The following is a 24,340-nucleotide window of genomic DNA, read 5'->3' as shown; positions in this document are numbered from 1 at the left end:
GCAAGAATCACTTTTTACCTCTGCCAGTGGCTACTGTTAACCTATTAGTCCGTGTATCCCCCCAAAGCTAGCAGTTTTCCAATCCACCTAACTTTGCCTCGATAGCATCAGCAAATATTCTTGCACCCTTTCTATTTAAGTGTATCCCAAATTACACACAAACGGCCTCTAGCAGTGCCTGATTTCCGAGTGCCCGAGTTAGTGAGGTTCCCCCCGAGGACTGTCGATTGGGAAACATTTGACAAGTCGATCAAACACGACTTTCCTACCAAGGACCCCTCCCAATACGATGCCACAACCTTAGAAGAATATTGCAATATCATCCAAAGATCAATCATTAAAGCTTCCTATAAATCCACAAGAAAGAAAGTTGCTTGCCACAGAACTTGTGCATGGTGGTCTGCTGATGTCTAAAAGCTCAGAAAGGAAGTTCACCAAGCACGTAAAAACTACCAGAACCACCAAGACTGGCTTGCCCAGATGTAGCCCAGCTCCATAGAGAGTACATAAATAAGAAAAATATATATACAAAGGCAACCGCCACCAGGAAAAGGGAAACTTGGTCCAGTTTTGTGTTTGAAATGGGTAACTCAAACCCATGGGGACTACTTTATAAAATTGCATGGGATAAAATCTTTACATCAGATGTCTTTGGAACTATACAGATAGATCAGAAAGAAACTACCAACTGGCATGAATCAGGAAACGCAATAATAAATAAGCTTTTTTCTGATGACAACCCCATAGATGATCTCCCTGCATACAAAACCATTCATAAAGAGAATGCCATGTATGCAACCTCAACACAAGCTGAATCATTTACAAGTGAAGAACTGGGTGCTGCCCCTAAAAAGGTAAATGTCAAAAAATGCCCTGGATTGGATTTGATTGAGTATGCCATTGTAATTAGATACCACAAGCTAAAGCCTGATCATGTGTTCTTTCTATACAACAAATGCCTACACTAATCAAGGTTCCCTCAACTTTGGAAGGTAGCGCTGCTATGCTTCATTGCCAAGCCTAAAAACCAACAACTGACCTTAGATCCTTCAGGCTATTGCCTTGTTGGAAAACCTGGGGAAAACTTTGGAGCAACTTATGGCCCTCTGTGTCAACAATCTATTTCTTTCTAATAACCTGATCTCTCCAACTCAATATGGCTTTACCCAGGGCAGGCCATGTGAAGATGCCCTCACTGACCTGATCCTGCACCTGAAAATATCATGATCAAGTATGAACTAGCCCTTTTCATCGACTTCTAGGGGGGGAGCCTTTGATGTTTGGTGGGAAAGTTCGAGCAGCTGAATGTCCACATAACCTCTACTGGCTCTTTAGGAGGTATTTTTCTGAACGATCTATACTAGTAAAATCAAAGCACCTCTAAGTCCAAAGACCAATCCACCGGGGTTGCCCACAGGGCTCGGTTTTGAGGCCCCTGGTTTGGAATATGATATTGCAAAGCTGGCTTAACAACAAATGGCTTAACCTTTGAAAAAAACTAAAATCATTGCATTCACTGACGATCTTACTATTGTCATCGCACTAGAATCAACAACACAGTGTAAAGTGTGTTAGTTGTTTGACGGCACCAAGGGTTTCCCACATCTCTGCGTTGTATTCTTTGTGGGTGACACAGAACTCTTTGGAGGCCAGAGATTTAAAAAGTGTGTGGGGAGTGGTCTGTTGTGTAGCATTATGTTCTTTTGTTTCTCTGACCATTTAGCTGTTGGGACCCACTGTTGCCGACAGTTTGCCATGAGGAGGCAGGTCAGGCACCCAGTAAAATATTTAAATACTCTGGCAGGCTACAAGACCTAATTTCCAAGGATTTCAGTGGCAAGGCCTGAAAAAAAAAAAAAAAAACGGTGTATGCTAGAATTTGGCCAAAAGAGATTTACAAGAAAACAGTAGAATTTAGACGTTGATTAGAATTTGGTGGCATTGTTAAGGGGTGTACTCGGTTGGTTTAGTGAGAGAAGGTGGGGAGACTGAAGACTGGGGGGAAAACAGATAGAAGAATAGGGACGATAGAGTAGCCATTCCCAAAGAGGTCGGGCGCCTCCATAGCCAGGTGGGAAGGAGCAGTAGTCCGTATCACATGCTTCTTGATTAGACCGGGGTTCGAGCCCGTCACCACCAAATACGGAAGATGCAGAAAGGTCAGGGAATGACCACCGCATATCCCGGAGCAATATGGCCTTAGTTGCTAATCCTCCTAAAAACCAAAACAACAACAACAACAACCCAAAGAGGTCAGTGCAGATGAGCCCCACCAGGCAAAAGTATAGGGGTAGGCAGGGAGGTTTGGTTTGGTTTGTTTGGGTTTTTTTTGGCGCATTAGCAACTACGGCTATAATGCACCAAGACTAGATAATATTTAAATAATTTTTTTTTTTTTTTTTTATTCTTGGTGGCCTAATTAGTAAGACCACCATGTCCAGATATATAATAACAAAGATATACAAAATAAATCAATAAAGACGTAACAATAACATAAATTAAATACAATTAAAAACTTTTATTGATTTAAAATAGCTAAAAACAGCAGACACGTTGTCATTGTCGGATAAAATCTGACTGAATGTATACGGCTCAGTCAGATGGTTAAAAGCGGTAAGACGGATATTGCTAAAATCTGGACAGTCAATTAAAAGGTGTCTAATCGTTAAAATTGTGCCACAGGACACACACATAGGAGGGTGATCGGCCCTCAGCAAAAAAGAATGAGTCAAAAGACTATGTCCTATGCAAGTCCGGGCAAGAACAACTTCCTCCTTACGATTCCTGCGCAGACTAGACTGCCACGGTTCAATTACAGGCTTTATACAATATAGTTTATTGCCAGTCTGTCCATTCCACGAGTCCTGCCATTGGGAGTGCATGTTTTGGTGTATTATTTGCCTGTAGTCTGTATCGGGGACTGACAGGCAGCGGTTATTATTGGGAATTGCTGATTTGGCTGCGGCGTCAGCCAAATCATTTCCCCTAATCCCAATGTGGCTGGGAATCCAACAGAAGCGGATATCGTATTCACGTTCACGGAGGAAGTGAATCTTCTGCTGAATACTAGACAGAACTGGATGAGGATTATACCTCACAGATAACAAAGCCTGTAACACGCTGAGAGAATCGGAATATAAAATGAACCGTTGGTATTGACATTCACTAATGTGATCCAAGGCTAACTCTATAGCATGCAGCTCTGCAGTAAATATACTGCATTCAGAGGGAATCTGCTCCGATGTAGAGCTGTCTGTAAAGACAGCAGCAGATCCCACATATGATTCCGACTTCGAGCCATCTGTGTAAACTGGCGCGAAGTCAGAATGTTCAGCTCGATGTGCTGAATAAAGCTGCAGGTAGACCGATGATGAAGTGTCCGACTTTCCCCAATTTCTAAGGGACAAGTCACATGCCGGGACATGAGCATGCCAGGGTGGAAAGGGTTGCTTTGGTGTTTGGGCAACCTTGTCTACCTTGATATTAAGTTCTTTGAGTAGCTCTTGGATATGAATACCAAAAGGACGATTGGCAGTCTTACGGGTATTGTATAAATTTTCCCATTGTGGCTCAAAAACGAATGCCCACGTAGGATGGTCTGGCAGGGATTTCAGTTTTAAAGCGTACTTTAAAGACAACTGCTTACGAAGCGATAACGGCGGTTCGTTTGCTTTGACGTATAAGCTCTGGACAGGAGATGTGCGATATGTTCCAGTAGCAATAAGTAGGGCCTGATGATGGACGGGGTCCAGCCACCGCAGGACACTGTCTCTGGCTGAGGAATATACTGGGACCCATAATTTGGTTTGGATCGCACAAGTGCACGGTAAAGCCGAAGAAGGGTACATCAGTCTGCTCCCCAAGATGTAGAGGAGAGCGAGCGGAGAATATTAAGCCCACGTGTGCACTTTGTGCGGAGTTGACGAATATGATCCAAAAAGGTTAGTTTTTTATCGAATATGAGTCCCAAGAATTTTGTGTTTGCTGCTACTGGAATAGCATTTTGTCTGAGCCTTAATTCAGGTTCAGGATGAAGATTACGCTTGCGACAAAAGTGTACGTAAACGATCTTCTCCGGCGAGAACCTGAAGCCATTAGCTAATGCCCAGGAATTCAGACTATCGATGGCTTTCTGCAGTTGTCTTTCAATAACCCTCATTTTGCATGACTGACAAAAAATGCTAAAGTCATCAACATAGAGGGCACTGTTTACAGTCGGAGGAAGTTGTTCTGTGATGGAATTTATTTTGATGGCAAAAAGCGTGACACTTAATACTGATCCTTGTGGTACTCCCTCCTCTTGGCTAAAGGAGCGAGAGAGTGAGGATCCCACACGAACTTGGAACGATCGATTGGCAAAAAAGGTTTGAATAAAAAAGGGGAGATGCCCTCTAAGGCCTAGGATATATAAATCTTTTAAAATGCCAAATCTCCAAGTTGTGTCATACGCTTTTTCCATGTCAAAGAACACCGACACCAAGTGTTCGCATTTTAGGAAAGCATCCCGGATGGATGCTTCCAATCTAATAAGATGGTCCAAAGTGGACCGGTTCCTTCGGAAGCCGCACTGGATGTTGGAGAGAAGGTCATTTGATTCGAGATACCATATTAAACGAGAATTAACCATTCTCTCCAGGATTTTGCACAGACAGCTAGTCAGAGCAATAGGACGATAATTGGTGGTGACTTTTGGATCCTTTCCTGCCTTAGGGAAGGCAACAACGATTGCCTTTCGCCACGAGTCCGGAAACTGCCCTTCAGTAAAGATTCTGTTATACAGAAGGAGCAGACAATCCATAGATTTTGGTGAAAGATGTTTAATCATTTCATAATGAATGCCATCTGGTCCAACGGCACTTGCTTTGGAAAGAGCGAGGGCTCTTTCCAGTTCCTGGATATTGAAATCCCCGTTGTAGGGATAAATGTTCTTAGATTTAAAGCTAAGTGCCTGTTTTTCGATTTTATATTTCAGGACCAGGAACTCTGGGGAATACGAAGATGTTGCAGAGATGTTAGAGAATGTTTCCCCAAGAGAATTAGCTATTGCAGTTGGATCTGCAATAGCGCATCCATTATAATCTAGAATTGAAGAAGGGTGGGATGTATATTTTCCCTTCATTTTCCGGATTTTATCCCAGACTACCTTAGAGTTGGTAGACTGGGTAATAGATGATGTAAAACAGATCCATGATTCCTTTTGACTCTGACGATGGATATATCGTGCTTTGGCTCGTGCACGTTTAAAGGCTATAAGGTTGGTCGTGGTAGGATATCGGCGGAATAATCCCCACGCTTTGTTTTGAGCCTTTTTTGCTGCTGTGCATTGTGAATTCCACCAAGGTTTAGGAAATGGTGGAAACCGGGCAGATGTTTTTGGAACAGCATTCGCAGCTGCTTGGACAATATTTTCTGTGATGTACTTAACTGCATCATTGATAGGCTCTTGACTGACTGTGCTAAGATCAAAATTTGCCTGATGTTGGAAGGCAGTCCAGTCAGCCTGATCAATCTTCCACCGTGGTAACCTAAAAGGAAGACATGGTCTCCCACTGTGTAACAAGGTTATCACGGGGAAGTGGTCGCTTCCGTATGGATTCTCCTCCACTTCCCAACTGAGTGATGGGGAGCAGATAGAGAGATCAATGGCAGAAAAAGTACGGGTAGGCATGTGGAAGAAGTATTTAGAAGGGAAAGGTCATTGTCATTGAGCATATGCTCTATGACTCGTACCCTTCCGTTGATGTTAGCACTACCCCACAGGGTATGTCCGTTAAAATCCCCGAGAAGTAAGAGAGGGGGAGGCAGCTGCATTAGAAGATCATCTGGGTGATGTCAGTCCCAGGTGGCAAATAAATGGAGCACACAGTTAATAAAAATCCCACCGAAAGGCGAATTGCAACAGCCTCTATGCTGGTTGTAATTAGCAAGGGCTGCACTGAGGTCTGGTTACTCACAAGGATAGCCACTCCCCCATGTACAGAGCCATCCGCAATTCTATCCTTTCGAAAAAATGTGATGTTGTGCATGGTGGGATCATCATTTGCCTTCAGATATGTCTCCTGCAAGCAAAAGCAGACTGGGTCGTGCTTTTGCAGGAGGGCCTTGATGTCATCAGTATTTCGCCGGAATCCACAACAATTCCATTGTAGGATTTTAGCCATTATTTTGGTTTGTTGGGTCCATCAGGCGGCTTCCGAGGTGCTGAGGGCTTAATTTTATCAGTCTTGGATTTATCTTTTTTGGGGAAGAATGGACGCTGTCCCGTGTCCATCTCTTCCTCCGCAAAGAGTTCCAAGACTGAATCTTCGGGTACCTCCTTCTGCTCCACATCCATCTTTTCTTGGGTAGTAGGGGGGACTTCCCCTTTCTTATTCTTTTCTTTCATAATTACCTTTTTTACTTGTGGAACATTAGGAGGTACCGATATAGGAGTGGCAGCTGATTGGTCCTTCTGTGCAGGTTTTTAAGAACTTAAGAGATAACGCGCGATGGGAGTGAAAGACTCCTTTGGAGGAATGGTCATGTCCGTCTGAGTTCCGATGGAACATCTCCCTGCTACCTTCTGGGCGTAGGTAGGTCTGTTGATATTCAGGGGTTTGTCCGATTTCCTTGCCTCCTGGTATGATATATTTAGCTCTGCCTTCAGCCGTTGAATTTCTTTTTCTTCTTTCCACCTCTGGCATGCTCGTGAGTAGGCCGGGTGTTCGCCTTCACAGTTAATACAGGTGGGTTTTGCGGCTGAACATGCTGTTGTTTTGTGGTCCTTTGCACCGCATCGAGCGCATGCAAGGACTCCACGGCAGGCCATTTGAGAATGTCCATACTTCTGGCATTTAAAACACTGTAAAGGGTTCGGAACGTATGGACGCACTGAACAGTTGATGTATCCAGCTTTAATCTCGTCAGGAGGTTTAGGAGAGTTAAAAGTCAGGATAACGCTCCTGGTTTTAACAATTTTTCCATCCCTTCGCGCAGTGATTCTCTTGACGGCAATGACTCCCTGTGGTTTTAATTCGGAGCAGATTTCCTCCTCGGTTACGTCGAGAAGGTCCCACTCCGAAATGACACCTCTCGATGAATTGAGTGTTCTGTGTGGTGTCACAGTTATAGGAATTCCTCCGATTGATGTTGTTCGGCGTAGATGTTCTGATTGCCTGTCATTTTTAGTTTCAATTAAAAGGTCTCCAGAACGAAGCCTTTTAACTGATTTGGGTGAACCTGCTAACCCATCTAACCCTTTTTGAATAAAAAAGGGCGACATTTTACCAATCGGTGTCTCATTGGTAGAATGCATGATTAAGAACCTTGGGACTGGCCCTGATGGTAATTCGGTTCGCTGCCTCTTTGTAGCAATAATGCTATCTGACTCTCCGTCTCTGTTTTCAGATAGGGACCGGGTTGGGGCCCCTGAAGGAATATATTTATCAGGATTCATAGAGATTTTTATATGTTTCAGTGCCCGGGCACCCCACCCACCACGGAGCCCAAAGGGACGACCACTACCCGGCATGCAATAAATGCGCTCGGGTGTGGGACGCCAGGGCTACCCAGACACTATACCCGCACCGCCGCCAGCCTGAATCCTGTCCCTCGGACCATGAGGGTAGGGGCGTGGCATTGACACGGTTGACCCTCCCAGGCGAGCCTACTAGCCGATTGATCCTAGCCGGGCCTTCCAGGACCACCCGTCTTGTCGAAGCAGGGGCCAAAGTGGTGTATTGAAGCTGGGCCCCTCAACCACCAGGATCCCCCTTTCCGAATTTCCACGGGTCGCAGCGCACGGCAAACACGCCGGATTCCATTGATGTAAGCCTGGAACCTGGGCTGTGGGCGTTGGATCCCAGTGACGCTAGTCTGGAAGTCCAGCAGCGTCACTGGGAGGTCCCCTCACCACGTACAGGTGCCCACGTCGAGGGGAGGCAGGGAGGAGAAGAAACAGAGACCTGTCTCCCCCCCACCCAGAGATGGGTTTTTAAAGAGAACCGGGTTAGAGTACCCAGTTCAGATTGCCAATGGTGTGCTGGCAGCTAAGCCACAGAATGTCTTCATCGGTGTCATGTCCAAGTAGTGTCAAATCCGATAGGAAGGTCAAGCTGCCCATTCCGCTCCGGGGATGGGATATGTTAGTTGGCAGTGGGGAACCCACCAGGGGTAGGAGAGAGAGACCCATTTACTCCATTTATAATCTGCATTCTATGTTGTTGTTGCTATTTGGTTTTTAGGAGCATTTAAGACCATATTGCTCCAGGGATATGCGGTGTTAATTCCCTGACCTTTCTGCATCCTCTGTATTTGGTGGTCACAGGCTCGAACCCCAGTCTAATCAAGAAGCGTGTGCTACGTACTGCTGCCCCTGCCCACGGAGGTGCCACTTGCATTTTATTTTTATATTTTTTTCTTATATTTTATATATATATTTTTTCTTTTATTTTTTTTCTTTCAAGTTTCATATATATATATATATTTTTTTTTTTTTTTCACTCACTCATCGTTTTCTCACACACCAGGGGGATGCAATGATATGTAATGTAAATTTAAATACTAATTAAAATTAAGGTTAGTGTGTACTTAACTATAGCATTTATGGTATGTGTTCTTTTTCTCACACACTTACACTTTTATTCATTCTTCTGGCTTTCATTTCATTTATTCAACTCTTACTTTCTGCACTGCACTCTATGGGCACCTCAACTTACTGTTATTCTTCAGTTGTGGTGCAGGCCTAGCTGCAAGTTTTTTCCAAGCCAGGGGAGAATGCAGTGATAGCATTTGTGTTGTTAGTAAATGTTTGTTTAGTATATATAAAGTAATGTAAGCCAATTACATTTGCTCTTCCACTCATTCCGATTCACTCTCTCTTTTCCTCATGCTAGTCACTCTTTCTTTCACCAAAACTGCCATTTATTCCCTTTTACCATAATTCCTAGTTCACTCAGTGCCCAGCCTATTCATTCTACATCGAATCCCTTTGCTACTAGCTTACTGATATTTTTCAGCTAATCTGCTTCTCTGGTTGCCTGTACGCCTCCCTCACCTGCGTGGATACGTAACTGGCATGGGGCCCCAGGTTCCTACACATAGCAGGGTAGTCCTGGGGAGGTTTGTCATGTCAGGTTTCTGTCAGGGTGCAGAATACTGTTATCCTGGCAGTTTTTACATCATCGCCTGGGCATGGTGGGAAACTTGGGCAATTTTAACTATTGATTATTGATTAATTGCTGGGGATTAATTGCCATTCTTTGGATAGTTCTGTGCATTTCAAATACTTTCTGTGTGAAAGATGTAAAGGCTGTATAGTTTGACTCTTCTATGATGAACAGATGTTCTTCTGCCTTGGGAAGGGGCCCATCTGTGAATATTAGCTCTGTTCTGAGGATGTCATATATTATACATTCATATAAAATGTGTGATGAACAGGTGTTCTTCTCCCCTGGGAAGGGGCCAATCTGTGCTATTAGCTCTGTTCTGGGGATGACATAAATTATACATTCATATAGAATGTGGGCCCAGTCGTCACTCTCACCACAGGTGCAGTTTGGGTCATCAGTCACGCCTAAGGAGGTTAGTTTTGCCTTTAGGTAGCTGTGATCTGTCAATATAAATGTTGCAAAACGTCCAGGGGCATACCACTTAGGTCGCTTTGGGCTAACAATTGCCATCCATGGTAGAAACCGTTTGGTAACCAGACCTCTGGTTTCCTGCTCCCATTTTGTTTGCCCTAGCTCATAGAGCTTTGTAGCTATTCTTTTTTTTTTTTTCATTATTCAAGATGTTGGTTGTATCAAGGGCTATCCCCAGAAATTCTGTGAGTATGCCCTTTTTAAATCTATAATATAAGCCTCTTTTGGCTACTTCCAGGTAAAGTGGGAGAGCTCTGGCCAGCAACTGTACCACAGGTGTGCTTACTGTGCGACATGCTCTGGTAATAGTGAGTAGTATTGTCGTTTGTATTGATTCTAATTTATTCCCATTTCTTACTATGGCCGAGCAGGTGAACCATGCACTAGTTCCATTGATGATAACAGGTAGGAACTTTGCACGGTATATGATTGCCAGGTTCTTTCTTTTGAGCCCCCAGTCTGCTCGACTGATCCTGGCAATCATACCTGCATAATTTCTCACTTTCTTCGCCAAATAGATCAAATGGGGGTAAAAAGTTAATTTTGAATCAAAGACCACTCCAAGATATTTTAGTTCTGTTACCATTTTTATAGTGGTTGTGTTAATTTTGATTTGTGGACATCTTCTTATGTCCAAATTGCCTCTTAAAAGTATTTGTTTTGATCTTTGATCTACAACAACTCACATGTTACTTTTACAAGGAAAATCATATCATCTGCAAAGGCCAGGCTTTTTACGAGACCCAGATCCAAGGCCAGAAATTTGTCCAGAACAATGTTCCAGAAGAAAGGGCCGAGGATTGAACCCTGCGGGCAGCCTTTATTCACAGGGTGTGTCAATTCCTGGAACCTTGTGCGTACCGAGACACTTCTGTCTGTAAGGTAGCTGTTTATTACCTTATAGAGGTTTTGTGGGGCATTTGTCTGGTGGAGTCTCCTAAGGACACTGCGCCACACTTCGAGTACTGTACACAGTACCCGAAGTGTGGCCTGACCATTGCCTTGTACAATGGGATAATCACCTCCCTGTCCCTGTTAGCAAAAATTCCTATATATCATTGACAAGACTCCATGACCTGCCCCAGCAAAATTGATGGAGATTGCCAGCATGTATTTCTCCTCTGAGTTTTTAACTGTTGTCAGTAGGTGGTGCATGGCATCCTCCGTAGAGTTGCCCTGCTTAAAACCATACTGATTGTTACAATGTAAACCTGCTTCCATGTAGTACTGAGCTAATCTATTATATATTAGTTTTTCATATATTTTCCCTAGTACAGGGAGTAGGGCTATTAGTCTATATGATTTGGGATCATATGGGATGTAGGCGGTTTCTCGAGGATTTTCAGAATTAATTTTAACGCAACTTTTTTTCCATAATTTTGGGAATATACCTTCTGTCGTAAAGTTATTATATAGTGCTATTTCTGCTAATTTTTGGATAATCTCAAACTCTAAGAGGTCAAAACCTGGGCATTTTTGGTTTTAGATAGCGCTATATCTAAGTCTTGTATAGTAAACTGAGGTTCAATATTGGCATTATCATATTCAGTGTTTTCTTTTATAATGTCTAGCTGGGTGGGGTATTGATTCCTAGTTTCAGTCTGAATGATACTGTCTAGGATGTTATTTACAGAATCCACCCAACACAGGGTTGGGGTTCCATCTGGTTTGAGAGTAGTTTCTAAGACATCTCCTCTTGCCAGCTTGTTGGTCACTATTCTGTTGACAACTCCCCAAAGGTTACTGTTTCCAGTAGTTCCCACCAAGTGCCTCCAGCATTCCTTCATTCCTTTTTCTTATGAGGATTGTATACTGATTCCTGCGAATTCTATAAGAATCTCTCAGTGCATCCACCTCATTTTGTGGCCAAGATGTTCTGGCTCTTTGAAAAATTCTCCTCGCCTGGTGCACCCTTCTCCTGAGTATAGTCAGTTCAGGGCACCACCACCAGGGGACTGCCTGCTTCCTCGGCTTTATCCGTGGGATAGACAGGTTTGCTATTTTTGTTAAAATGTTTGTCCCAGTCGGTGCTTGCTAGTCCGGGCTATAGTTGCCTGATCTAGACCATTCATTTTCCTGTTTTTGCAGCTCAGCTGCTGTATGTTCTGCCAAAATCTGCCAGTTTGCCTTTTTTGAGGTTATACCTTTTGGCATCCAACAAGGAGTGTTGGGTTAATTACAGACTGGGCACACCAGTCTGTAATTTTATAGGCTATTGAATTGGTGGCAAGAGGTCACTCTTGCCACCAATTCAATGTCACCCTCCCACATGGTACTGCTAAAAGTTGGTAAGTTATTAGGTTGATTTATCACTTGAAAGGGTGAGGTGGCTATAAAATTGGCTATGCCATAAGCAGTTGACATCAGCACACACACACTATGATATTTGCTGTAGGTAGCAGGTCTGTGACTACTTGTAAATATTCTATTGTAGGATTTATATCTTTGCCAGGTCTGGAATAAAGCGAGATAACATAGAACTGTCCCACAGCACTAGTGATATGAGCACACACTGCTGTTGAGGAGCACAGGTAACCCACCTTTGTGACTGTAAGGTCAGTGTTTTTAACTACTATTGCTGTAGAAGGGCCACCCAAGGTGCATTCTGATTTTGTAGTTTCTTGGGTATCCTTGAACCCTGCTCATATGTGTGTCCATACACATATGAGTAGGGTTCTTGAAGTAACGATATGTCTATGTGATTTTCTTCTAAGTTGAGCTTGATCTGATCTACAACTGCTCTTGCTCTTTGAGCATTCAACTGAACGAGATTTAGAGCCCTAGTCATTTTTATATTTTCAACGTGGCCCATAATTGGTCCTAGATTGCATAAGTTTTACCATTTTTTTATAGCAGGGGCCTGATGCTATATGCATAGTCATTCAGTCGTGCTGCCTTGCATGTAGCACATTTTGGCTGCTGAGACTTATTTTTGCAGATTTTGTAATCGTGGCCAGTGATTGCACAGTGACAACAGACAGGTTCTTTTTTGACTGCAGTCCCTGACAGTATGACCATACTTATGACATTTAAACACTTTTGTACCTGAATCTATGGCTGGTCCAGCCAGCAGAGATTCAGTTAACATTCAGGTAAAGCAAAAAGAAATGGATTATGTTAAATAATCCATTTCTTTTACTTTTGGTTCCTCTTTTTAGAAAGAATTCAGCAGCAAATTCATCTATTTTCATTATGCTAATGAAGTTTTTGTAGTATATATATCCATCATTAGGTCTTTTTTAATGTTGCCTCTGGTACATCAAAAAATTTGAGGATTTTTTTTCTTTTGGCATTTCTGTTTTAAGCCCAAGTTTTGTGACTTCAGGTATTACCTCCACCTTTTTTTAACTCCTCTTTATTTGCTTCTTCCAGTAGCACCCCATTTTCTTTCACTTTTCTCATACTGTTAATTTTTATGTCCTTTATGTAGGGCTTTAGTTGTGTCATCACTGTTTCTATGACAACCTCACTGGATTTGTGGGCTGAGTCAGACATTGCTTTTATTATGACAATGTTTGTCTCTTTATTTCTGGGTTTTTTTCTTGCTAACCACTTTTGGCTGTGTAGCCACTGTTTTATTTGCCCTTGCTATTTGGGCATAATTTAATGTGTTGATCTCTTTATAATTATTTTTTTCTTCTGTCACAGTTTCCACTTTGGTTTTTAAAACTCTGTTTTCCGTGTTCAACTCTATGACTCTCTGCTCCAAGACTGTCAAGCAGTTGACTGTCTGTAGTTTTGTTACAGACCTTATTCTATTTGTTTGCTTGTGGAGAAAATCTTTTAGGTATAGTTTTAACTCTTTAATTTGTTTGATTGGGTCTCGAATCTGGTTAATTGTTTTAAACATTATTTCCTCTTCTGTTTTGTTCTCTGTATTTTCAATGCTATCTTTTTCTTTGTACTCTATTTTCTGTTTGATTTCTCCCTTTTCATACCAAGGGGGCCTGAGCGACATGCTTCAGTGTCTTCATTATTTATTTGCTCATTATTGTTGGGGGGTTCTTTCCCTTAAAACTCTGATATCTGAGTCTGGGATATCCTCTATATTTAAGTCAGGGTTGTTTCCTGGTTTCTGCATTTTTTCGTCCATATTTAGGTCCTTTTCAGTTGTTCTGTCCATATTATATTGTTTCTTCCGTTGGGAGAAATAATTTGATGTGCCTGTTATAAACCAAGTAATGGGATTTCCTGGGTTTGGTGGGAAAATTGCCTTGAACAAAGGAAACTATCTTAAAAAATAAAAATATCTTAAATCTATTACTAGATCTAAGTTCCCCATAAAAGATATGGGGCACTTTACCCACCTGGCTAGCCCGGTCGGCTTATCAAGAACAAAACTCTTACCTCAAATAAATTACTTCTCTTCATCTATGGTTACCTTGATATAACTTGTCTTCTCTATAACCCCGGGGACTCACATCTGGTGAGTATGGGTTTGGCACACCCAGGGTCCTGAGCTGGATATCATCATTCTTCTCTTTCTTGGTGATTCCCTTCTATTTTTGACTCTCTCTCTCTTAGGGCAACTTGGGAATTTTCTTTTTTTTCCTGGTGCAGCATAAGCCTCAGGCTTCCTTGCACCATATGGCTATTAATAATAATAATAATAATAATAATAATAGTTAAGAATTTTGGGCCCTATAGGCATAGGCAAGTCAAGGGTTCTGACAGTAAGATCGCTACTGCTAGCACTACAGTGATCGCACCGTGCAGAAATATGTTCAAAAACACAAAAATATATATGAATTATCAAGAACATTTTTTTTTTTTTTCTTGTTAGTTGTTGGCGCATCAGCTTCTATGGCCATAATGCACCTCCCACAGTTTTTGCATTTTACTGTGATCCAAGCCTGAGAGGTGGGATTCGAACCCACGACCTTTAGGTTGCCAGGCAAGCACTTTGCCCACCTGGCTAGCCCGGTCGGCTTATCAAGAACAAAACTCTTACCTCAAATAAATTACTTCTCTTCATCTATGGTTACCTTAAGAATCAAGGGATCCATGTTAAGGATCTGCTTGAAGAAAATACACAATCCAGTTGAGTCATCCTAAGATCACCATCCGTGGTCTACATCAAGTGGAGCGTTGTGCAAATGCGACTGTTCACCACCGTGACCACAGCGGCACCCAAATCAACAGCACAGCGGGTCCTCAATAACTTCACCTCCTGGACAGTGCTTAACAAACTTCAGATAAATCCTAGCAAATCCAAAATGATGGTTTTTAAAACTAGGCTTGATCTGCGAAGACCCCCCCCCAGGTCAAAATCAACAGAATCCAAATACCTTTTGTTGACCAAACCAATGTCCTTGGAGTGGTAATTAACCATTGCCTCTCATTCTTTCGACATCTCAGTACAAAGACTGAGAAGTTCACAGCCTCCATTGTAAGAATATCCAGGAGAGAGAGGGGACTATCAAGGCGTAGCCTGCTGCTCTACTACAAGGCCATTTTTCTCTCAATTGTCTCCTTTGCAGCTGTGGCTTGGTTTCATTGGTTTCAGTTTCCTATTGTCAAAATGAGAGAGAAACTCAATTCTATTTAGAGAGGAATGCTTTTGGCAACCCATCGGGTCTACCGCACAGTCTGCACAGCTGCAATCGAAGTAACAGCAGGCACCCTTCCACTAGACTTACACATAATATATAGAGGTCTTTGTTAAAGAATCAGGAAAGTTATTCCTGCCTTTATCCTTGACACAGAACTCTTCTTAAATACAGATGTTAAAAGAGAGAAAGCTCGATGCTTAAATGAGCAGACCAGATGTGGGGGTGGTGAAAAGAAATTTTCTACCAGATGTGACCTTTGTGATGCCCAAAAAGAATAGGATCTGATTCTCCATCAGACTTGAATCCTTGTTCCTTATAACTGGGCATGGATCACTGAATGAAAAACTTCATCAATTTGGGCTTATAAATACTAACTTATGCTACTGTGGACAGAGTGAAAATCGGCACCATTTAATACTTGAATATGTCCAGTATCAAGAATACAGAGACCACCTCAAGAGCAAGAACCCTGATTTCTTACCAGACCAGGTCCATCAACCTATCAGCACCTTGACTAATCTCGCTGCCTTCAATGGAAGTCACTGATTACAAACCATCAACAAACTAACTCCAACTAAACCTCTCTTTCTGTTACATATATAAATGCACAACAAGAACATTTTTCCCTCTTCTTGTCTTTTATTTATCTATATAATATCGGTGTAAATACACTATAGTTAACCCATAGATTTGAGCTACGATTGTAGCGTAGAAGGCATCGTTTTAATTGTATCTCATAATGTGGTTGCCTTCACAATAAGATAGCTACTATTGCATTACTTCAAATAAATAACCCTTCTCTAGTAGAGAAAACTGCTGTTATTTATTTTCAGTGGTACCACCACCCAGACGATCGTTTCGAAGCAGTTTGTGAATTTAATGTGAAAAAAAAACCCATTGGACCAAATCTATTAAACCAAACAAATGAATTATAAAATTCAAATCTAAATCATAAAAAATCTAAATTTAGACGATCATTTCACAGCTATTATGAATTAAATGTGAAAAAAAATCCATTGGACCAGATCTATTTAACCAAACAAATTTTGAGTTATAAAATTCAAACCTATATCATGGAACTGGTTTTGATGAGAACCTAAGACATCTAGATTTTTTATCAAGAAAACTGAATTTTGTAATAGACGAAAAAAAACCCAGGTGCTGCTTTTTTGCTTTTTTTTTCTCTCTCTAAAATAACTAAAACCAGTACTTTAGATGAACCTCATCTCCAACCAAACTGCACAGAAGAGGTGGCTCTCCCCACCTTTTCAGAAACTTATCAGAAGACCCTAAACGGCATTTTTCCAACTGTAAAAACCTTTGCATGGAAGCAGACATTGTTTGTTTCAAGTCCCAAAGATATCCCATAAAGGTCCCAAACCTTTTCCGTTTTCGAAGCTTCCACACGATATTTTGCCTCTGTAATTAAAAATACAGTGAACATTTTTTTCTTGCCCAAGGGATGATTGAATTGCAAGTAAATTACCTCCTCTAGTGTGAACTGTCTTATCCTCAAAAATCTACAAATTCTTTTCCAAACTTCCTGCGCGAATCGACAGTAATAAAATAAATGGTACACTGTTTCAATTTCAGTACAAAATTCGCATAATCTGTTGCCTGTCTGACTAAATCTATATGTGATATCGTTCACTGGTATGTTTCCGTAACCAACCCTCCACGAAAAGTCAATACGCGACGGGCAGTTTCCGCCAATTTTAAAATTTTTAAAAAACAACTGGGCATTATTTCCTAAATTTGGCTTTTCTGAGTTAAACAGTGTCCAGTAGAGTCGTTTTAAACCCCCTTAAAAGGATCTATATCTTTCTCCCTTAACTGCGTGCACATATCCCGAATTTTTTTGTAATATATAGGAATTGTCTCTGCTTTTGGCCCTAGATAATTGCCACCTTTAATTAAGGCTGTATTAAATCCCATAAAATATTTTATCAGTACCGCTACTAAATGGTTAGATTGCACCATATTAGCCACATCCAGCAGCCTTTTACAGCTACACCTCAAAGTAATTTTTGGAATACTTATTCCCCCATCTTCCCACGGTAAAAATAAAAATTTCTGCGCTATTTCTTGCCGTTTTCCTCCCCATAGAAACTGAAATGTTGGAACGTAAAATTGTCTCATTGTCCTAGCTGTGATTCCTGTTATAAACACCGTGTATAAGATTTTAGGAAGAATTACGGTTCTAACAATAATGGATTTGTTCTCAAAAGAAAATTGTCCCACTTCCCACTCTTTTAAACTTTCCCGAATTTTAGTGTTGAGCCCTCCTACAGGTAGCATGGGACTCTCTCTAAACGGAACTCCCAATATTTGAATCGATTTATTCGACTCCACTTCTTGTTGTGGTAAAGGCCGATGTACCCATTCCCCTAACAATTTTATCCTAGTTTTATCTTCGTTTATGTTTAACCCCGACTTTTTACCAAAAGAAGTAACGAGTGACATAAATTCTTTCACCGCATAACTCGAAGTGAGAGTGGCGGTAACATCATCCGCATACACTATACATTTACACTGCTCTGCCGGCTTTGGCAACGGTAACCCCTGAATGGCTTCAGTTCTGTCTATTCTTCCCAGTAGTGGTTCCAGCGCTAACGTAAATAACAAAGGACTAAGCGGACATCCTTGTTATACTCCCCTATCAATTTTAATGTTTTTCGAAATTTCTCCATTTACCAAAAGTCGCGTGCTACTACATGTATATAGATTTCTCAGGACTGTAAACAACTGAGATCCTACGTTTGTATCTTTAATTATAGAGAAAAGGTAGTCGTGGTCGATTCTATCGAAAGCCTTTTCTAGGTCAATTGCCACTAACGCTAAATTGTAACTCTTTCGTTTCCGATATTCTAATATACCTTTTAATAGCCAAAGGTTATATTCTATCTGCCTCCCCGGTATACCGTAGCACTGTGTGCTTCTAACTACCTGGGTTATGTCGCGTTTTAACTTAGTTGTCAAAATTTTTGCAAATATTTTATAGTCACAATTAGCCAACGTTATAGGTCTCCAGTTAGGAATTTTCGTTAAATCCCGTCCATGCTTCGGAATGAAAGTAGTATAGGCATTTAAAAAGCCTTCGGGTACAACCCCTTCCTGAAAAAATTTGTTAAAGACGGCCAGAAGAACAGGCACTAACAAGTTCCAAAATTTCTTATAAAATTCAAACCCCAAACCATCCGGTCCCGGCATGCGTAGTAATTTACATGATTTTAGAGACACAGTTAGATCCCCCATAATTATTTCCCTGTCCCGTAATGCTTTTTGCTCGGGTGTGAATTGTCCAATCGTCCAAATGGAGTTGTCTCTCTCTTTTTTTGCAAAGCAAGCTCTTTTTCATAGTAATTTACAAAACTATTCATAATAGCGTTATTGAATGTGTGTGTTGTCATCGTCTTTAATTTCCTGAACCGTTTTGGCTAAATTATTTAGCCTTAGTCTTCTTTGGTAAAACGCAGCTGAAGGACTATCAGCTTCCCTAAATTTCAGCTGTATTTTTCGCGCCTTTTCTTTCTCTTCTTCCAATATTATACCGTCAATAATCACTTGTACTTCCGCTGTTGCACTTTCATCCCCGCACCGGTGGTAAATTCTTTTTTCTTGTAGGAGATCTTTCAGTCTATTTCTGCGTTGTTCGTTTCTTTCCTTAATTTTGGAGTAATAAAATGATTTAGCACTTTCTTTAATTTTCGCCAACATTTCCCACTAATTTCTACCTTGCTCTACTATCTGTTTAATAACTGTTGTAAAGTCCCAGTCCTCTCTCTCCAGAACTGCTGGGTTGAGCTTCCAATAGCCATTACCCAGACTAACATGTAAATAAATAAATAAATAAATCTTAATTAAATTTCGTAAATAAATCTCCCTTCCACATTACTGCCATGTGATCTGAAACTTGTCGACCTCCCGCAAATTTCACATGCCGTATCATTGTTATCTTATCCTTCAACTGACTTGTTGCATAAATGCGATCTATCCTAGTTCCTATATTATTGGCTAATCTCGTGGCCGCTCGTTTCCCCGGATTTTTTTCCCTCCAGACGTCTACCAAGCCTAATTTAGTACAAATCTCGATTAATTCATGAACCCCCCCGTACTATGATGCGGGGAACCCGCCAGAATTTTGTCCATAATGGGGTCAGGAACGCAGTTCCAGTCCCCTGCCATTATAATCCACTGCACCCCCCCCTCATATAGTTGCCCAGCCCCTGAAAGTTTTCCTTTCTAAAGTGGAATTTGGACTATAGACACAGATTAGTCTAATTGTGCGCCCCCCATAACTCCAATCCACTGCCACAACCCGACCTTCTGTATCCCTACCTGCCAGTCTTACTGTCCCTAAAATTGGAGAAACCAATACTATTCCCTCCCCTGTGGATCGATTTGTCCCAAAACTTTAAAATCCTAACAACCGGTATCTGTTTTGAAACTGCTGGATGTCTGCTAAGCTGGCGAAGTGGGTTTCTTGTAGAAACCAAATCTTCACCCCCATGTTCATCATAATTTGCCATATCATCCTTTGTTTGTTAATCGCTCTCAGACCCTGTATATTTAACGACATAAATGTTATTCCTGACATTATGAGCAGAACTTTACTAAAACGTCTGCTAAGATATTCCTATGTTCGGCATTTAACTTTAATTTTTTACTGGTGAGCAACACAGTGAGATCTCCAACATTCTTGTTTTTAATATTGGAAATAAGGAAATTGCCCCAGTTGAACTGAATATTAACTACCTGACCCTCCTCGTTTTCATTCCAAAGAAAATTTGGTTCTCCTCGAGTTTTAACAATTTCCGCCAAGCTTCGCCTATATTCCCTGTATTCTTTTGTGTTTCCTACTACATTTAACCATTCTATCCCTTCGTATTCCCTCGTTTGTATGCCATCTGAATCCGAATCAGACCCCGAAAGTGTTTTGCAATCTTTCTTACCGCCTGACAAAATTGATACCTCTTCCCCCTCTATTTGTTTTATTTCGGTCTCTTCTTGAATTTCCTCTGTTCCCCCTTTTGCTCTTTTAGTTTTACCACTTATTTCTTCCTTCTCCCCCCGTTTATGTACATTTAGTACTGTATTTTCCGCTTCCATATCCTCAGTTATTTCTGCGTGTTCCGATTGTGTTGCCGACATATCGTACGCTATTGTAAACGTTGGTGTGATTTCTTTAATCAGCGTCTCACCCCTCTGCACTACTATAGTTTCCGCACTCTCAGCTTTAGGCATATCTTTTGGTGGCTCGCTCACTTTCTGCTGTCCTCCCTCACCAACAACTCTTTCGGCAAACGTGCGTTCCGGGCATTGAATGAATTTATGCATGGAAGCTCCGCATTTTTTACAATTATTAAGGCAGCTGGCCGTAATATGACCGGTGCCATTACAATTAAAACAACGTGATTTTTGGCATTCTGCTCCCAAATGGTCTTTACCTCCACACCTCAAACAAACTTTCTGAACTCCTGGGTAATTTATTAATAACCTATGACCCATCAAATCGATGATGTTTGGCACGGGTGTTTTCATGTCAATATGAATTTGCACCATACCTGTTTCTATGCCTGGCCATTCCTCATATTCTTTCCTGTGAATCTTAACAACCTTGCCACACTTGTTAAAAAAACTCTCGACAGGACTATTAGACATTTCTACCGGAAACCTGTCAATAGTAACCACTTTGCGTATGTTACCAATTTGCACAGGTTTGATCATTACGTTTCTAATAGAAAACCCTTTCAAAACCTTTTCTCTTGCCTCTATTGTTTTCAAGACCAACTGATATTTCTGCCTCGGTAATGGAGTTAATCCTTTTATCTCGTGAACCGAAACAACCTGAGTCACTCCCCGCATTACCTCTCTAATTGGACAAACCTCTGTAGTCTGAAACTCCACTGTTCTTTCTCTAAAGAAGAACTGTGCCATAATTAATCTCGGTTCCTTAAGGAAAATGAATAGTTAAAAAATCCTGTGTCCTGCCTGACACCAGCAAAACGAAAAAAGAAAATATCTAACTTGGCAGAAATAAATTTCAAAGAAACGTAAAACAAAAGAAAATCAATCACTTACTACCCTCCTAAACGAGGTTCCCCACAACGGGGAAACCTCAGCTGAAAGGACCGCCGCTAACCTCTTGATGCAATCGGACACTTTCTTCAACCTTCAGAACGAGCAGAACACTAATGAACGAAACAATTCACAAACTCGCCTCTAGATGATTGTTTCGAAACTGATTGGTTCCGTCATCAGTGGTCGAGCAGGTACCCAGGTAATACAACAAGCCATCTCAGTTGCGAAGTTATATCCACATTATGAGAGATGCCAGAAGGGTGTGGTGGTAATGTATTTGGAAAATTAAATGCACTAGGCATAATCCTTATGGGTTTTGATAATTAACTATATAATATCGGTGTAAATACACCATAGTTAACCCATAGATTTGAGCTACGATTGTAGCGTAGAAGGCATCGTTTTAATTGTATCTCATAATGTGGTTGCCTTCACAACAAGATAGTTACTATTGAATTACTTCAAATAAATAACGCTTCTCTAGTAGAGAAGACTACTGTTATTTATTTTCAGCGGTACCACCACTCAGACGATCGTTTCGAAGCTGTTTGGCTTCGTCATCAGTGGGCGGGCAGGTACCCAGGTAACACAACAAGCCATCTCAGTCGCGAAGTTATAACAGTAGTCTTCTCTACTAGAGAAGCGTTATTTATTTGAAGTAATTCAATAGTAGCTATCTTGTTGTGAAGGCAACCACATTATGAGATACAATTAAAACGATGCCTTCTACGCTACAATCGTAGCTCAAATCTATGGTGTATTTACACCGATATTATATAGTTAATTATCAAAACCCATAAGGATTATTCCTAGTGCATTTAATTTTCCAAAAAAATTTATTTATCTATTATTATATATATTTTTCCCCCATCTTCATCTTTTTTCCCCTCTTTTTCCTCTTTTTTTTTTTCTCCGTCTTTTTTTTTCCTTTCCAATTTTTTTTGTTTATTTTTATTTTAAATACACCACCGGAATTTTATTATTTTTTTTTAATTTTTCTCCTCTGGAGTGGGCCTGCGGAGGAATCTGGCCAACCTTTTGGCAACATCCGGCGGGTCAGAGTCTCGAACTGAGACACTACGAGAACAACTGGGACTGGCCCACCTTCCCATGCTTTGGATGAGTACCCAGAATCATCTTTCCAGGTGACTGGGTAGCCAAGTGGCCAGACACAACAACAAAACACACAAATAATATACACAAACCTACATCACACACACATAACTGGTTTATCGGTAGTGATACTGTTCTTCACAGAGATACGAGACAGAGCTGAACCGACGTTCTAGAAGCCACCCTTTACAAAAGCACATTATTATTATTATTAGCCTTGTGGTTCAAGGAAGCCTGAGGCTTATGCTGAACCAGACAGCAAAAAAAAAAAAAAAATAAATAAATAAATAAATAAATTCTGAACTAATGAGAGAGAGAGAGAGAGAGAGAGAGAGAGAGAGAGAGAGAGAGAGAGAGAAGTAAAAGGGAATCACCAAGAAAGAGAAGAATGATGATATCCAGCTCAGGATCCTGGGGTTAACCATGTCCACATCACACAAAGGTTTGAATATGGACCATGATGGATCCATTTCTCCTGTGTCTAGGTGAATATTGTCTAGTGGGACACTCCGATTCTGTGCTACATTCTTCAGTCTCATTCCAGCCAGTTTATTTTCATTTGGTTTATTCCTGTAGAAATTTAGGAAAGATGGTTAAAGAGGTAAGGTCAGATGGGACGTGAACTCTGAAGTTTGGCTGCGTACATAAGCAGCAGCATCATCTGTCTCTGAAAGAATAATGGAGGTTCACGTGCATCAATATATAGACTCTGGACTGGCGACGTTTGGAAAGCACCTAGAGCTATTCTAAGTGTATTGTGTTGAATGGTATTTAGGGACTGTACTGCTTATTTTCTAGATGAGTCATACACAGGTGCACCATAGTCTAGTCTGGATCAGATTATAGTTTTATACAGATGAAGAAGAGAGTATCGGTCAGCTCCCATGACATCGCAGAAAATACTAAGGATATTCATTTTCTTCAAACAAATAGTTCGTACATACTGTAGGAAGTTTAATTTTTTATTTAATATAAAACGTAGGAATTTAATGTTGTCAGCTGGAATAACATGATTTTGAAGATGAAATTCAGGATCAGGATGCAGTTTTTGCTTTTTGCAGAAATGTATAGCAAATGGACTCGTCTAGTATAGCCCTTAATGCAGGGGTGGCCAACCTGTGGCACTTTGGAAGATTACTAGTGACGGTCGTGTTCCAAGCCGCTAAGTGGATTTTTCTTATTTATTGATTTGAAATTATTGTTTTTCTAAAACTTTTGATTTGAATTTAGTAGTATAACATTATTTTGTGATTTTTTGATTAATTTGGTGTATTTATTCATTACTCGGCCTTGTAAAAGTATCGGTAAGGGTTTCCACGTGTTCGTAACTACCGCTACCGTTATTAACTTTCCCGCCATTGTGATGCCGTACTAGATATACCGTAGGTTATATGCCGTACTAGATAGCGTTAGTTGAACTTCGTTAGCAGTTAAATTGTACGTTTAAATAAATACATATAACGACTTAGATTACAAACGTAATATAATTAATAACATAACATAATTAATTAATAAATTAATAGAATCATGACTCAGACCAGAGCAGCAAAGCAAAAGGCTCAAGCTAATGGAAGTGCTGTGGCTCAGAGCAGAACTGAGGGGGGCAGTTGTCCTCTGACTCACAGCCTTATAAAATGCACTGTTTGCTTGATGTTTGCAGAGCAATCGGGTACGGGACATGATACTGCCAAGGGGGATGTCTTTGTGTGTGCGCGATGCAAGGAGTGTATCGATATCAGGCAACAACTCGGCGTTCTTATGGGCCTATATGAGAGCTTGAAGGACAGGGTGGATGCCCTCGAAGAAACTAAATTGAGGGGCCCATCAAGCTCTCAGCTGCCCACATCAACGCCAGAGCTTGCACTTGGGCATCGCGTGACACAGAGACAACCCCCAAGGCAGAATGCGCTGGTCCCGAAGGAACTAGTAGTTGTTGGTGACTCTATTGTCAGGGAAACGGGGAACATGCTTTGT

The 24,340-nt window shown here is 41.1% G+C and overlaps 1 protein-coding gene across 1 annotated transcript in view; it reads right to left on the bottom strand.

Annotated features, from left to right (window-relative positions):
• The window catches only part of mute (gon-4 like protein muscle wasted), a 1,102,179-nt gene that overhangs the window by 43,036 nt on the left and 1,034,803 nt on the right, over positions 1-24,340 (bottom strand). The window lies entirely within an intron of this gene.

This window comes from Mastigoproctus giganteus, chromosome 2 (genome assembly GCF_048544385.1).
Source record: "Mastigoproctus giganteus isolate SK-2022 chromosome 2, ASM4854438v1, whole genome shotgun sequence".
In the NCBI taxonomy this organism is placed as follows: domain Eukaryota; kingdom Metazoa; phylum Arthropoda; class Arachnida; order Uropygi; family Thelyphonidae; genus Mastigoproctus; species Mastigoproctus giganteus.
This window is presented reverse-complemented; position numbering and strand designations above follow the sequence as displayed.